The following is a 13,217-nucleotide window of genomic DNA, read 5'->3' as shown; positions in this document are numbered from 1 at the left end:
TAGCTAACGTACTTACCTGTTTTTACAAGTTGCCCATTTTTTCGTCAACCACGACTCGGCGAAAGTGACGCATGTTCTTTAATATCACCTGCAACAGAAAGCTAAACATGAGTGTATGGATATTACTTTCATTTTTCAGCTAATTCATATGTACTGCAATTCATTATTTTGTCATTTATTTACAGTCATTTATAGTCACCTACAGTCACCTATAGCCATGTTTTTGTGTAATTATTGTTCATTGCGATCATATGTTTTTATGCATCTCTATAAATTGTAATAACTCATAACACATATGAGAATAATCCGAAATTTTAAAACTTCATTACTTCTTCACCCGAATACTCCAAATCTGAGTACTTACTTCATTATACACATATATAATAGGTACTAGGCAATAATGTTATTCCGTTATACATATAACCATATATGTCATATTATAACATTTCGTTATGTTAGCTTTTTAACAGACGATTATTATACAAAAGATATTCAACTCATTTCAACGCGAACAAATTTTCTTGTAGCTTCTAAGGTCGCTATCAAAGTTTCAAACACATCTACACATTGTGTTAAACGTTAAATGTTAAACGATTGATGCCTAAATACTCCTTTTAGATAGTTGGCGCACTTTGTAGTCGCCGTTTGTAATCAGCTAACAGTAAATCATCTTAGCGCAGGATACACGAATAGATCTAATATTTTAACGAATGACTACTTCCGTTACTTCGTATTTTACTTATGTTATGTCATGAACGATCGCAGCAAGCGAACTACGATAACTACGAAACTCATCCGTATGCACTACTATCGTGAATATGCGAGCCGATCAATCCACGTGAAATATTTTTCAATCTAAATGTCTACTTCTAAAAGAAACAATTGCAGATAATTGATTTCTTTATGTAAGTATTTTATATTCTTTATGATAAATAAGAAACATCACTATTAACTCTGTGATTAAAAGTCGAAAACGAAATGTTACGAATATATTTTTAGAACTAATAGATTTTAACACGTAAATACAAATATCATGTTTACAATCTGCAGAGTGTAGGTATCGTATACATATATGTATGCATATAGGCAGTTGTAGTATCTTATGCAAAAATAAATCGAAAATAGGGAATAATATGCTTTTATCTGAGGCTGATTACACGGTCGAGTAGGAGCATGTGGTAAGTACCGCTATTATTGCTACTACAAAACCGCGTCCCTATCTGACGCAACGCGACACGACGCGCCGTGGAAGAATACCGGCGAATACCGGTAGATTAACATGACGCGCATAACCACGATCACTGAACGCTACGCTCGCAAATGTTTGCGAACGTTGACGCATCCTACGGTATATGCACCATTGATGCATCTGTGATAGATACTGATACTAAAGCAAACAGTTACGTTACCTACTCGAGGAAATCTATATACTTTTCAATTTGTCAAGTTTAAGGCTAAAACAAGATCGCAGAATTAAAAGTTGGATACGACTGCAATGTCTTTTTCAATTAACCCTTTTACGCCAGCGGCATTGAGATTATACAACCATTATACAACCATTTACATATACGCAGACTGTTGTTGTTAAGCAATAATGTCCGAGCAATAATGCAATAGGATACCCGTATGAATTATATTAATTAGTACTTATTGTTATTACTGACTGTTATATACATACATATATATACGTATAATATTGTTGGTTTTCAATTCATCCGTGTACATAATTATTATTTACTAAAGATAATTGAATTTCGTTTACACTTTACTGATAGGGATGTGATAGTGTAGATGTAGATACTGAAACAATGGTAATTGACGTATTGATGCACTTGTGACAATATAATAACTTAAGTGCGTAAACAGAATGATTGAAGGACACAAGGATTGAACACGATTGAGCAAATATATGTTACGATTTATAGAAATATCATTTCTACAAAAATATTAAAAAAAAAATTAAATATACTGTATGTCGATAAAATAATAGTAGAGCATATGCGTTTATCGAACCTACAACCATTTAATTTATATAGTTAAATGGTGAAAATAATCGGCACTATTCAATACATATGTATAATACATATGTAGATATGTATAATAATGTATGTACAGGTTATATACAGACGACCCAAAAACACGTCAGTGGATGAGAGGTGGTTCTTCGTGAAAAGATAAGAGAGAAGTATAAAGTAAAATCTGTCCGTTCGGGGTTTTCGAAAAAATCAAGTTTGAAAATTCATCAGGTATAATTGAACGTGACAAATTCCAGCCTGGACAGAACTAAATAATCGACAGAAGGCCATTCTATGCGTGAAAGTAAGTCGAAAATGTACGATAAAACTTATTCACAAGAAGCTTTGTTTTCGAGAAAAATAAATTTGGAAATGTATCATACGCGTGGTATATTAAGGCCGATTCTTAACTAAACTCTATTTTCATGAAAATGAAAACTTAAACGGAAAAATGTTATTCTCAACTTTTACTTATTTTTACATCTACAATAACATCCTATTGGTCGTTCATACGTACCCAATTGGTAATTAACCAAGTTCAAGTACGTGCAATTGACGAATTTTCAATTTTGAATATCTCGGAAACTAAGTCTCGGAGGAAAAAATTTCATTTTATATTCTTTTTATAGCGTATAATATATAGTATATAGTATCTAGAATCCGTTTTCACGATACAACGATTAAAGGCGGCACACGCCTGGTTACTATCCATAAATCGTGCCGAGAATGAAAATTAAAATTTATATTAAAAAAGGAAGGGGTTACAAGTATATACTATGACACATACATATGTATGTATAGTATACATAGCTGAATAGATGATGTAATTTCCACATCTAATCTTACGGTACAACTAAATCTAATATTTCTACCATACAAATATATCAGATTATTCATACGGAAACAAAGAATATTAGTGAATTGAATTGACAAATAATTATAGGTTACAGACTTGCGTGTATGTTTTAGTAAATTGTTTGACAGTTTTTGTAATTTTACAAATACACATGAAATACAGTAGATAGCTAACTTTTCTGCAATTTATAAAATTCCAATTTGTGTTTTATTATATTATTGTTTTCTTACTGTTCTGCTATTATAAAAAAATTTGGTATTAATTAATAGCCATAACACTGTTTAACAAATTTTAACTTTTTTTCGATGATGCAACCTTCAGTAGATGAATCTTGTAAACTTTTGAGCTAAACACGAATATGCAAACTGTTTCTTTCCCGGAAGCCACAGTTATTGAAAAAAAATCAGGTTTGACAAAAATTGCAAATTTTCAACTTTGAAGATGTTTTGTGCTTTTTACAGTAACAAATATCGAGTTGCGGTTGAGACGACAAAATTCTGTGGACTCTCCCGAATAAAATTATATGTACTGTTACTGCATTCTAAATATTTAAATATGTTTAAATGATGATCAAGGCGAAAAGGACACTTAAAACGCACCACTTTTTGCTTACATTTTCCGATTTATTTAAAAACCTAAAGGACTAGGAGAAAATCTAACATTATTACGCGATAGAGCAGATATTTTTGCTAAGGGAAGCATAAAGAAAAACTAGAAAATCATCTTTTGATTTCAATAAAAAAGCGAAAAAGTTTGGCAAAACACGTTGCTGCGGCAATGATACTCAATGCCGACGGCTAACGACCGCGCACGGTTCCGGTATGCCGAACGGTAGGCAAAGCATCCGTCAACTATGAGTACCACTGCCGCCGCCCTGTATTCTCTCAAATATTGTATTACGTTTAGCTTTTGCATTTAAATCAAAAGGTAATTTTCTAGCTTTTCATAGTGCTTTTCATAGTGCTTTTCTTAATGCTTTCCTTATCATAAATCTGTTCTATCGCGTATTAATATTAGATTTTCTTCTAGACCTTCAGCTTTTAGAATAAATTGGATAATGTAAATAAAAAACGGTGCATTTAAACACCTAAAAATGTTTATAGTGCAATAACAGTACATATCATTTTATTCGGGAGAGGTCACAGAATTTTTTCGTTTCAATCGCAACTCGATAATGTTACTGTAAAAAAAGATAATGTTATCTCCAATGTTGAAAATATGCAATCCTACTTAAAATTGATTTTTTCGAAAACTGTAGGGTTTAGGAAAAACCGGTTTGCAGATTCGTGTTTAGCTCGCAAAAGTCTACAGGAATCACCTACCGAAGGTTGGAAAATTAGAAATTAGATACATGTTGAACAATGTAATGAACCATGTTCTGAAATCGAAATCTCAATGATAATCTTATTATTTATTGTTATAAGTGAATATTCATAATATCTACCTAAAATAGATAGTTTACTTATCTTTTTTCATTTATTTTTTGATCAAATGTTCAAATAAAGTTCAAAGTTCAGTGTTACTTTCTGTCCTTCGACTATAATTTTTGAACAATTCAAATTTATCAAAATCTAATATGAAGATTTTCTAGGTTTAAAATTTGTTAAATCTCTTCTGTTTTCATTGTCACACTTTTTAATTAAATATAATGACTTGTAATAACTTTTGAAGCCATAGCTGCGCAAATACATACAAACTGAGGGAGCGATAGTTTCATGAACGTAACTGATCTCGTTCAAACGCTTACTTTACTGCATACATATTGCTATTACTAACGTTTGCGAATCTCTTGCAGAGAGCGAAGGATTCACGGCTTTATCGTTAAAGTGTTTACCAAGCACTGTTCCCCAAACCGTTTCGACTAAACCTGCAGTCATCAAGATCTCAACTATAGCACCTTCGTAGCTTGGCAAACTTCCACAGAACGAATATCAACGAACAGTCATAGGGTCGATTTAAAAATAGGATGGTGGCTCGTCCTTAAAGCCCACGTTACTTAAATACAGGTTTTCGCAAAAGAAATCACGCTTCGGGAAAAACATGTTCAGTATTAAGAACGCTTTTTATAACATATCGTATTTGTTGAAGGTTGAAAGACGAATAAACTTTGAAGAGTAGGTTTTCCTATCGATATCGGTTTTCGTTTCAGAATTATAATAGTACACCCTGTATACAAATGCTATATACCAATGCCATACGTTAGTTTTTAAAAATTAATTTTACCATATCTTAATATCGTGCATCCATATGTACCTGCTTATAATCGTGATAATAAAATCAAAGTTTAGTTTTCTAATTAAATTATACACGCTATCGAAGATAAGTAAGAGTTCGAATACTTTTGAGCGATTCTTTAATAATAAAGCGATATTTTACTAGTAAATACTAATTTTAAATAATATAGTTCTCTTTGTAATATGTATATATACGTGTAAAAAATATCAGAATATATGAAATAATCACATGTAATATCAAAAGCTCTTAAGAAGGTATTATCCCTAATATGTTTGTACCTAAATACGAAAAACAAAAAAATTGTCGAATGATTTTCAATGAAAGTAGTATTGCAAAGCAGAAAACGAATGGAATGTCTGAAACTTTAAGGCTAGGGGCGACTAGGGTGAAACGAGCCATATGGTCGGTCAAATATAGCAAACTCGAAATTCGCCGGCACGAGTATAAACGGGCGCTGTATATTCAAATTATGGAGTGACCCTTCTCGAAAACTTGACGAAGGGGAAAGGAGGAATTACCACGTACAAGCCAGCAGGCTTGCTTCTCTAAAAATCAATAGCGCTGCTTCAACCTGGTATACGCTGATTAGTAAAGCTAGCAAAATTCGTTCCAAAAATATTAATTTCCCATTAGCTTTTTACTAAACAAATATTACTCCAAGTATCACTTTTAAATTTTGAGAAAAAGATATCACGAAAGACGCGAAAGATACGGATAATACGTAACGCTACTGCTCCGAAAGTATCCTATTATTTCTAATGATGCGATACAATTACGTTTGAATGTTTGAAAAGTAACTTGAAACGACAAAATTGATATTTATAGATGCCAAGCTCTATGGAACAGTTTTGTTATTTAAAAAGCTTTTCATCTTCGAGTTACTTAATTTCTACATTATGAGGCAGAAAAGTACACTACACAGTAAGTAACTATATAAAAAGGTGACAAATGTTGATTTCCCATTAATTTATATATGTACACATTTTAGTGATATTCACATACTGTTATAAAAATTCCGAATTCAAATACTTATGTATGTATAACCTATTCCAGAGAAAACAATGGGATTGACACTCTATTATTGAATTATTAATTGAGCTCCTTATTTTACGAATCCCTTTGATAGTAACTGAAGTAAGACCAGCCTCTAACACCATATCGGCTAAAAGATATTGTAACATTATCACAATTTGTATTTGATAATGCCCAATTCGGAGAATTCGAGCCAAAGTTAGTGTTTAAACAAAATTTCTCACAAATATAGTTTATCTGTATCTATATCGAGATGAAATTCTAATCCATACCATGAATTTTCTCGATATTATCTATATTATAAATTATAAGTATAAGTCAACAGATTGAGTTTAGATAAGTTTTCAAATAAATATTTATTTTATATTTTATATTTTATACTTTCTACCATGCCAAGTATGGTAAAGTGGATTTTACAGTAGCTTTGAATACGATGAAACAAGCTTTACAAAAAATGAAAATTGTAGAATATAGGAGTAGAAATGGATTTCCATGGACAAGAGCAGACTACACGATTGTAAAAATATAAAAAAAGATGCGCAACGATACGCATATGGAAACCTATAAAAGCGTGCACTTTTTTTATCTGGCCAGAACTCAAACGCGTCGCATACGATATCCTGCACGCTGCGCTGGCAAGCTGCCGACAGGTTTGTATCGAAGAAAATCATGCCAAGAAGGACAGTTTTCTTGTGGTTGGTAAGAGTCTGACTCCATACTCGTATCTCTTCTTCTTCTTCTTCTTCTTCTCCTCGTATTTGTTCTTCATCTTTTGCCAGCTTTGCCTCTTTGGTATCGTCTCTTCCTTCCTTTCTTGAGTTTCTGGATACCTCTACGATGCGACGCATAGCCTCGTAAACCGACACACGACAATGGACCAATTTCACTTGACTATTTCGCGGTGTGACTAAGAGATTATCGATTCGTTTAGGGAGGTCAATTTTCCAACCTTCTTCTATGAAACAGCTAGTTTCCGATTCATTATTACCAACTAAAAAATAAATTTGAAACAGAGTAGTGAGAAATTGTTAGATCCAAGCAATGACTATGCCTACGAGTTTCTCGCTACATCTTAGAAAGTCTGTAATTTATGTATACCATCAACGTATCTAAGCGTGCATCTAAACATGTCAAGAAGCACGAATGCGGAGTAGAAACGAGAGACCAGAGATCGACAGTCCGGAGGAAACGAGGATGTCGATCTGTGAAACCGGTCGGGTCAGTTGTGTGGCCCAACTACGTATGATACAACTTATACGACGCAATGTTCAAACAATCTACTGTGCAGAGATGAGAAGATGGCTAAGTAAAGAAGTGCGGATTTAATTCGCTATTTCTGATAGATTCAACACAGACATAAGTATAAGCACGCGTAATGTTCAAAATGGTAAAAAAAATTGTCATATATACAAGTAACAGCATATAGCGGTATAGCGGTATAGCGGTATAGCGATATAGCGATATAGCGATATAGCAACACATGACTACTTCTATTGCGTCCATTTCTGGCTATCAAAACATGTATTGCCATTTTGACTAATTTTGTAATATCAGATATTTTCACAACTACGAACTTCTCCTTATATTCTATTCTTCCTCCTTTCTTATAAGTTTGCACAGTAACATTCTTATTATTTACCTATTTTGTTTACATTAACAATAGAAGCTTCTGAAATTGATCATAAATATTTAATATTTACGTACCTACACATCGAAATTAGTACGTATAATGGTTTTAGTATTAAGTATATTGGAAATTGTAATACATGTTACATGTAGTACATGCATATTATGTATTATGTATTATGCATTGCAAAGAAAATCAAAATTGCGTTAAATTTTGAAGAGTTTAATACAAACTCATTGTAATACATATTTAAGGTCAGCTAGTATTCGATAAATTATAGATTGTATTCTATAATGTATATTTGTATTCTTTATGATTGTATTCTTTAACGAATAAAAATTACAATCCATAGCTTCGCTTAAACGTTCTAGGAGAAATTATTCAAAAGACAATATGTACTAATAAACGTGTAAGAGTTCCACTATATGTTTCATTAATTATCAATCGTATTATACAAACATTCTTAATCTAATGTTTGATTAGTATTTTTTGCTCTCTACATTTTCCATTCAATGTACATAATATCTAACTAAACAAAGATTTTGTTCAATCTGATTTTCATTCTATATATATTTCAGTACATGATCGGTTAAAAAGTATTAAATTAAGCAAAAATTATGAGAACATTACACATAATTTGTAGTTGAAAATATGTATTGATTTCATTAATTACGTATGTACAATGTAAATATGTACATATATTTAGCTTCATAAGTAGTTATCGAGGTTGAGATCAATTTTTCTACCTATGATAAAAGAGTGGAAGGAAGTTATGAAAATACGACACGCGAGAGTCCAAGTCCTACAAGTAGATAAAAAATCAAATATAGCACATGTGTATTGTGTAGTGTGTGTATCTAGACGAAAGGAGGCGTGAAGGCTTGGCGATTTACTAACATCAGGGCCATCTAACTGTTTTATAGATGCATCCTACTTTTCTTTCGGCGCGCGCGAGGTGCTCAACTCAAACCACGGATCGGTTAGCCGTTTGATTTGGAAATAAATAGAAATCGGAAACGAGGAACATAGATGGTTTTACTTTCGAAAGCTGCCTCTCGCCCGGATTTATTTTTTGACAGATTTTTACCTTGTTTTTCGAACAGAATGATAACTATTTTTAGTTAATAAAACAACGTCGATCCGAAAACAAAAAGAATAACACTCGATAATTCGACTCAAGATACGCTAAACGGACCCTCTATAAAAACGTGTAATCCTATTCTATATTTTCATGTAGATGAATTTTCTCCATGTTACTTTGCGTGCCACAAAATCGATTGTTAGTTGTTCCTACTATTATCCTGGCATGGCAAACAATGAAAATAGGTGTGGAACAAGTTAAATAGAGGATGAAAAGAGCGGAAGGTTAACAATAAGAAAGAATGAGATGTTGAACTCTTAAGCTCAAGCGGTCGCAGTCGTGCGATTGAAAATGAAGACCGAGACGCGCGCACGCGCGGCTATGCATGTGTACGAACGTGAACGTGAACGCGAACGTGAACGTGGACGCGAACGTGAACGTGAACGTGAACGTGAACGTGAACGTGAACGCGAACGCGAACGCGAACGTGAACGTGAGTGCAGTGGTCCAAGTCGAAGAAGCCCATCAGGGCCGGTTAACTTAACTGTTAGGTGGAACCTCCCTCCACTCGAAAAAAACTCTTCGTTCTACTTTTTTTTCTTCCCCTCCTTTCTGATCCTTGCGGTAGATCGGAAGCGGTGCTCAGCCTCCGCCAAGTATATCTTACTGCTACTAAAATTCAGAGATTCTCTTATACTTATACACAGGTTCATAGTTTAAACGACCGAAGGTAGAAGAAGCGAAAGGAATATTGATAATCTTTACAAAGCGACCAAGTACGTAATCAAAAACAGCTGAAAGCATTGACCGAGATTAACGAGTAGCGTCTGCTGTTTTCGGAAAACAGAAACTCGAGTGAGTGACGCTTATGTAAAAAGAAAAAGCTTATTGTTTCGTCTGTGTTGAACAATATTTACGTGTGAAATGATGGTCGTGTAATGAAATTTTTATTTCGATCACGGAAGATATGTATGGTACTCGTCGAGAAGGCGTCTCTTGTAACGTTAATACGATTCTTTTTTTTAGTTCTTCATTTATTCACATTATTGAAATATTATTTTATTCTGTTGATAGCGTTTCGCTATTGTAGCCTACAGTCGATATTTTATCACATTGCTTCGCGAGAAAAATTACATATACAATTTATCGATTAAAATATTACATATGTACAGTATTATATACAACAACATGTAATTCAACGAATTAGTTAATTCTGTTGTTTATCAGTAATCCTTACGAATGTAACTACATATAACTTTACTTTTTGTTTTATTTTTCGTTTTTATTTTATTACGATTGGAAAATCATTTGTGGTGTATTTTGTTTGCCATTGGAAAATTGTGCTAAAAGGTAAATTCAACAGAGATGAAAAATAATGCAGATGATAAAAAGATCACAGCTCTGTTTTTAAAAGTTATTTTTACATCAGTTGTCGGAAATTTATAAAGAAAACCAAAATGTATTCGGGCTACGAACATGTCTTATCAAATGTGTCTTGTACATTCTTCCTCTGACAATGAGTGAAAAATTGAACAAGAATGCATATTATGTATGTAGTATGTATATTGGGGGCCGAATAGTATTACGTGTACATAAAATATAAACATGACCAAAGATTAACACCATGAGAATGCAATTATATTCTTAGAAATTGAATATTCATCGTAAATTACAACAATACGACGCGCGTATAATTTGTATGGATTATTTGTCCGGAATTGACATAAAATACAAGAGAAGTAGATCCGTATAAACAAAAATTCAAGGACTACAATTCTAAAACAAAATTTTGAATATGTATAATTCAGTGTTTGATTAAGAGCTGATAAAGAACCATTATTGCAAACGCGTGTATGTTAATTATACATTGTGTGATGGTGACAATACCTAGTTTATAACTCGTCACTATTATTATTTTCGCCTGCTATTCGAAAAATTAAAAAGCAAACTTTATTGTATATTGAAATTTGATATTAACTTTTATTCATATTCATTTATGTGATCTATCAGTCAAATAATTTTCACGTGTAATTTCGTGATACATAACATACCTTTTTCTTTTAAGTAGACATGTTTAAAAATGGACCACCAATTTGTAATCAGAATAGTGATCGAAAAACAGTGTCAAAAGTAAACAGCAAAATACAATTAAGGAAATTTTAGTATTTCGACGTGACACTGATCACGTAGGACGTAGGACATTACTAGATCGTTACACTGTAGTAAACACCAACAATAATAATTATAATTTACAATTCATATATATTGCATATACTATAATACATATACGGCAAAGCTTCGTGACTTTTCGACTTGAAAAACTGATGATTTAGTCGGCTAGTAATAGTAATTTATAAATAAAATAGTTATTTATAAATAAAAACAAAGAAATATTGGATCGATAAGTAGGAACCCTCGTTTACTTGCCCTGCCATCTTATTATTTAAAATTGTTATCTCAACTAATGATGAAACATCAGAACACTTAAACGATATACAAAAACTAAACTAACTAACAAAAGGGAATATTGAATATGTATGTATACTTTAGGTGAATAATATAATAATAAGAAGAAACGAAAACGGTTAAACGAGATATTAATTTTGGAAAAATGGTGTCGCAAATTCATGAAAGAACAATTAATGGTTTTGATAAATAAAAAAAATGTTATTTACTAATAGACGAGGCCGACCAACGCGTATAATATTCTACAATGATCAGGTAGAAAGTGAATAAATTAGGTCAGAAATTCAAAGCATAACGATATATGTATTATCTATTCTTTTGATTCTACTCCTTTATCGTCTGTTATGATTATGGTTATGGTTATGGTTATAGTTTCTATGTAATGAACTGAGGTAATTTTAAGAAAGTTTTGGAATCTTAATCCTATTGTAAGGAAGAAAAATTATGTATAAATACATTCTACAATTCTACATTAATGAAATGGAATTATAGTCCCGTATGTATTTTACTTTACTTGCGAGATTTCTACTTTTTATTATATTTTGCAGATAAACATTTATTTATGACAATTCCTTAGGATTATTGCGGATCCGACTAATTATATTTCTACAGCTGGTGACCGTCTTGACCGATGGATAGATTTTGGTATATGATAGAGTCACGGGACGTAACAGATACGGTACGGATTTCCGAATTTTGTTTCGTATATCGTATATCGTATATCGTACTTTGTACTTCGTATTTCGTATTTCGTATAAACCATACATTGTGCGTATTTAACTTAATAACAAACATATAAATTTATACGTATTTTTTTTACGTATTATTCGAGAGTAATTGAGATGAGAAGAATTTTGAGTGACAAATGTTTTCTTGTAAGATAAGTTACATAATTTGACTTTACTTTATGATTTATTTTTACTTTATGATGCAAATACATATATCGTATATACATATATAATGTACAGTATCGAAATAAAATAAAACAAGATTCAGGGAAGAATATTTCAACGAATTCGTTTGAAGTGTTAATTTGTTCGAAGGAAACGAATCAAAAAAGTAAAATGTATTGAAGTTATTTAAAACTGAGATTACAAGATGATCAATAACAAAACAGAAAACAAAACAGTTTTCCAATTTCTGCGTCTGTAGGGAAGGAAGTTTCTGGAAGAGTGTCGGTGGTAATGAACAGAAGCCTGCCGTTCGAGCGTTCCCAGGGCAGACTAGGTTAATGGTTATGGTTAATGTTAATACATTGCACAGAGTAGGTCTCATCTCGAGACTTTCTCTCAAGCCGAACCGCCACGCTGCTGTACATTTACTTAAATCGAAATAATGTCGAATAAATTGCCCGGAGATGTCTACTGCTCTTGGAAAGTTGTTCGTTTTGATTCGTTTCGTTTCTCTATTGCAACCTGCGATAGAAACAATATTGGCGGCCATTTTGATACTCGATCCGAGTTCCAAACTACGAACCTCGACAATTACGATCTCTTGTAGTTTCAGTCGTTGTTACGTCGCGTGAGACAATTCGCACGCCATTCCTCGTTGTCTGGCCGCCAAAGGACCACGCACTGTTATTCAGGCCCTCGATAAACCTAAAGAACCGCCATAAACAGAATCTTTTTAACGTAATCTTTATCTTTATTAATCTTATTATCTTGTTGGAATCTTTAATCCTGTAAGTATTGTCGGTTTATGGATGGTCCTTAGAACAGTCCTTATGTTTATTGTGCGTTCTTACAAATTACGAAAAAAGCGGGTAGTGACTTAACGGTAAGAGCGGGTTTTCGCGTGAACAATGTCATACACAAGCCACGTTGGTAGGAGGCTTCATCCACCTATTCTCATTCATTAACGTTGGTCATAACCAATGGGCATCACGGATCGTTACCCTCACTTTCC

The 13,217-nt window shown here is 32.8% G+C and overlaps 1 protein-coding gene across 5 annotated transcripts in view; it reads right to left on the bottom strand.

The window, feature by feature from the left end:
- The window catches only part of Ipk1 (Inositol phosphate kinase 1), a 78,183-nt gene that overhangs the window by 43,570 nt on the left and 21,396 nt on the right, over nt 1–13,217 (bottom strand). Inside the window, exons 2-3 of one of the 5 annotated variants that reach the window (XM_072007258.1) lie at nt 12,789–12,910; nt 13–88 (exon numbers count right to left, since the gene is read on the bottom strand). The gene's annotated coding sequence lies outside the window, so the exon portion shown is untranslated. Of the gene's footprint in view, nt 1–12; nt 102–12,788; nt 12,911–13,217 lie in introns of all 5 variants that reach the window. The other 4 variants (XM_072007256.1, XM_072007257.1, XM_072007255.1 and 1 more) reach the window with 4 other exon arrangements.

Source organism: Bombus fervidus, chromosome 7, assembly GCF_041682495.2.
Source record: "Bombus fervidus isolate BK054 chromosome 7, iyBomFerv1, whole genome shotgun sequence".
Lineage (NCBI taxonomy): Eukaryota > Metazoa > Arthropoda > Insecta > Hymenoptera > Apidae > Bombus > Bombus fervidus.
Note: the sequence above shows the minus strand (reverse complement) of the source record. Positions and strands in the feature narration are given on the sequence as shown.